The 4,603-nt window shown below is 33.8% G+C and overlaps 1 long non-coding RNA gene across 3 annotated transcripts; it reads right to left on the minus strand.

The window, feature by feature from the left end:
* Positions 1 to 425: 425 nt before the first annotated feature.
* LOC129875173 (uncharacterized) lies at positions 426 to 3,305 on the minus strand. Of its 3 annotated transcripts, none has more exons than XR_008763089.1 (3): positions 2,782 to 3,305; positions 1,368 to 2,690; positions 426 to 739 (listed from the first exon to the last, which is right to left on the minus strand). It is a non-coding gene; the product is annotated as an uncharacterized LOC129875173 (long non-coding RNA). The 3 variants fall into 3 exon arrangements; XR_008763088.1 differs by having other exon boundaries at positions 1,368 to 1,437; positions 2,782 to 3,304; XR_008763087.1 differs by lacking the exon at positions 2,782 to 3,305 and having other exon boundaries at positions 1,368 to 2,775.
* Positions 3,306 to 4,603: the final 1,298 nt, after the last annotated feature.

Below are 4,603 nucleotides of genomic sequence, written 5' to 3' on the forward strand. Positions count from 1 at the left end.
GAATTATACAAACACACAATTGTGTTGGCTTCATGATGGGCACCAAACTGTTTACCCAAAAAATGGTACGCCTCGATTTAACTCGCACTACAACATTTTACGTCTTCAACCACCTCTGAAAAGTGTTGTCTAAATTGCTTTTGATCAAAGGCGACACTTTTTGACTTTAGGCAACGCTTTTGAGGGGTGGCCAAAATAGGCATAACCTTTAACCTAAGGCCACACTTTTTGAATGTTGCCCTACAAGTCACGCTTAAAAGCGTGGCCTATACTATAACAAAGACTACGTTCGTTACATATCCTTTGACAACACTTTCACATTCTAGAGCTACACTTTGAAAGTGTGCCCTCTGTTATTTTGTAGGCTACACTTTTTAAATGTGGCCTTTTCAAGGAACACTTATAAAACGTAGATCTTGCCTATATACATGCCAGATGTACAATCCATTTGGCCACACTTCTAAAACTATACATTTAGATGATATCAAGGATTAAATTAGCTAATAAATCCCAAAAAATAATTCAAATTCATATATACTTGCAATGGACTTTGACTTGGTCATATACTACATATACTAATAAAACATACGTATCAAAATTCCCACTAGCAATAAACTTTACAAACTAAACTGAATGTATCGATTTAATATCATGAATAATAGGCATTATAATTGTCCAAAATTCTTCGCCGTCAAATTGGCTTTCTTCCACCATTGTCAATTGCATCACCCACATTCTCCTACACATACAAAGAAATTAGTAATTCCATAGAAACCAAACTTTGATCATTCGTAAAAGTATACTTCTATTTCACGAAAATTAATAGCCCATCACAAACCAGTTGAACAAATAATTACCTAAGGAATTCAACAACAGATTTACATGAAGTACAAAAATCTCAAGCACCATATCCTCAAAACTGGTGCTTTCCAAAGAGAATAAAAATATGAAAATAATGAGTTCTTTATTTTGAGTGATACCTTTAAGGAAGAAAATATTTTTTTTCATACTCAAATACTTTTTTTGCCTCTATAGTTACTTCTGTCATCTATAGTTTACATACATGGACCAAATTCCATTAACTAATTCCACAGAGCAGGTACTAATTAAACAACAAACAAAGACTACATACAATTACTTATTTGTGATTACTTTTCTAATGTTGACTGGCAAAATATGATGATTCTAACATCAGTAGCAGTTTATACATATAATGAAAAGATCAGAACACTACAAGTACTAAAAATGATAGTAACTTAAGATTCAATTTGGGTCCTAAAGATGAAATCTGTACAATAGTAAAGCCCACTGATGAAAATTGATCCCATCAATCATTTAAGTTTGAAGGGAATGAAGAGTATAAATACCTTTTTAAGAATTGAAAGGTGAGTTGATCCAGAAAAATATGAAAGATTTTAGCTTCTTACAACCTGTGAACTAGTAGCATCAACGGGAGAATGTTGGTTAGATCCGATAAATCTGGGTATATCTTGAACATTTGGTCCAGAGTTATTTTGCATCAATAGACTAAAGTTATGTCACCAAAAATAACTACTAAATAAATGAAGTCGCAGAAATACCTGATAATTTAGGTAAGTAACAAAAAGGTTGCATATAAAAACAAGTTGAAAGACAACCTAGTTTCCATATACAAATTATTCTTAAACTAATTTCATACAAAATGTTCTCAATATTGCAATTAGTTATCAGTAGCCAACCATCCTAATAAGAGCATTTATGCATCTATTTGTTTACCCCCTCTATTATGCTACATCGTTTGGCTGGATACTATTCTGGATTGTCAGATAGCAACAATATTCAAGAGTAATTGAAATAAATTGTACAACTCCATACGGAGAGCAAGTGAATTGGCTCCAGAAAGCAAATTTTCAAGTTGAAACCAACAACAGAATCAATTTTAATATAAAAAAAAGGGAGATTAAAGGAAGATGAGGCCAAACTTTGTAAACATTTGAAAGTTGAAAATAATACCTGAACTACTGTAATGGAGACTACTGCAGTGGTTCATAATTGGGTTAACCTAAACTGATGCAAGTTAAGTTAAATTCCTAGCTATTCCAACCAACTACTCCGAACCTGTATCCCTAATATGTACACACGAGTGACAATAATAGGAAATTTAACAACAAATCCACAAAGCATACCAGAAAATATAAAAAAGAGAGTAGATTAAAGATTCAAGAGACATGAAAGAGAATTTTGTAAATGGAAGATTACAGATGGAACTAGGACAAGCTGAACGGACAGTCTAGATTATTGGCAAATCAGATCTGAAAAATTGAGTTTGAGTGTTAGAAGAACTCAATGGGTCGAGAAATATTTCTACCAAGTAAGAAAAAAAACAAGTAACAAGTAGTACAAATTTTACAATCTTGACCTTGACCTATGTTAATCGGACTCCTCAAAAATGTCGTCAATTGCGTTTCGGATCCTTCAAAAGCAGTGCATTTTCAGAGGATCCGATATGAGTGCGGCAACATTGTTGGAGAGTCCGAGCAACTTAGATCTTGACTAATTTGAAGCTCAATGATTTTTATTTTTTTTTTGCTGAATAAATGTTATATTGGCAGGGCATCAAGTGGACGTTGAGTAGTTACATAATTTGAATCTTAATGATTTCATTAGGGCTTTGACATACATGCTATGTTGCTCGGACCCAGCACTTTTGCCTGCCGTAGTCGTGTCGACACAGAAAATTTTTGAGATTATGATTTCTCAAGATAACAAAAAGTAGAGATTTGAAGACATGGAATGGCATACCTTCAATATTATGTAGAAAATTTAATTAGTTTCTCTATCTGTTTCAGATGTCTTCAACATTGTTTGCTTAGCAGAGTAGTCGACTTGCCTTGCATGTATGCAGCAGGTGGGAAGGGCATTCAGTCCATAATTTTTCCTATTTCGATTTTCATGATTGCTGGGAAGAAGAGAGTTTAAAGAAATTGGGGAAGATGACTGGGTCAACCAGCCGGAGAAGATGACTCCGTTTCTTTTTATTCTTTCAAGAGTGAGTTGTTTTTGGCTTTTGGGGTGCATTTTGAAACACTGGTACGTGCACATTATTTACAATATTATTTCATCTAAATTTTGTCCCTTATTTTAAAAAAAAAAAAACACTAATGACCTGCATATACCCAATTGAACTTTTAAATTAAAAAATTATCATAAGAGTTGCCAAGAATTGGAATGCTTAGTACATTCAACTTTGTCAAATCACTGTTTTAAGATTCGTGTTGGAATGCTTAGTACATTCAACTTTATCAAATCACTGTTATAAGATTCATGGTTACATACCCGGATCCGTACCCACGAATCTTAAAATTTAGATCATGTCGAGTCCGATCTCTAGATCCATACTCGTATCCGACACTCGCACCCAAATCCGAGCAACATAGCATACAGGATCATTGTTGGTATGATGCAACATCAAAACTTGGTAGTTTGATCAAATCATCCAAAACATTGTCAAGGTAAATACAAGAAACACAATCTAAATTCATACAAGTTCCTGACTGAAACCAAATGTTTCTTCTAATAAATTAAGCAGCGCGATTCACCATGATCATATCCAATCAAAGTTGGCTTGCCCTACAAAAAAGTAGATTCTACCTGCATCTAGACCTGCCACATGCAAGTACAAACAACCAGATGCATAAGATAGAGCTTATCAAAATACAAAAGTTCAAATTTCCTAACTAATTACTCCCAAAACTCGAAAAAGAAGAAGAAATCAAGTTGCTGAAAGGCAGAGCCACAGAGCTCCTATAGCACTGTTCATATGAAGCAAAATACAAACTCAATTACAATACTTAGAAACAAGTAGAACTAGAATTGACTCTATTGGTTCTTAATTTAAGCTTCGGTTCCATAAAATTGGAAATAAGTAGAAATAGAAATGAGGTGAACCTAACAACTCATGTACAAATCTATCAAAATACGTTAAAAATTCAGCAGAAATTAGACTAGATGTTTAAATTCTCTGAAACAATACAGGAAGAGAACAATTCTTCTCTCTCACACACGCATACACTAACACAGAAGGCTGTGAAGATGCAGAAATTTATGAGATTGCTAAAATTTGTGAGAAATACTGAAACCCTACCTGAAACAGTCGATGAAGCAAGATGATGGTGGCGAAGGAGATTCCGGCTGAAGAAAATTTGACAAAGAGCTTAGCTGAAGCAGTGACTTGTGATAATGTAAAAGGGAAAAGATCATCGCTGACGATGTTATAAATTTTCACAAAAAATGACCTTCTATCTATTGTAGTGGCTTTTAGGCCAGGAATTTGATTATAACTTTTGTATGTATCCTATTTGTGAGAAATGTGATACTGCGGCATTGAAGAGTTGAGAGGCACAAAATCTTGGGGAGAAACCGGCCACAATACTCTTGCTTTTTAGAAATTGGGGGGAAAATAAATGTATACGGAGGTAACTTATAATTTTAGCTAAAAATAATTAAAAGGGAGAATTATAAATATAGCACAATTAAAAGCATGGTTATATGCATAAATAAGTGTTGTCAATTATTTTAAGAGCATGTTTTAAAAGCGTTACCAAAGTTTTTGTGGCCGAAAGCT

The sequence above is a fragment of the Solanum dulcamara genome, chromosome 11 (assembly GCF_947179165.1).
Source record: "Solanum dulcamara chromosome 11, daSolDulc1.2, whole genome shotgun sequence".
Classification (NCBI taxonomy): Eukaryota; Viridiplantae; Streptophyta; class Magnoliopsida; order Solanales; family Solanaceae; genus Solanum; species Solanum dulcamara.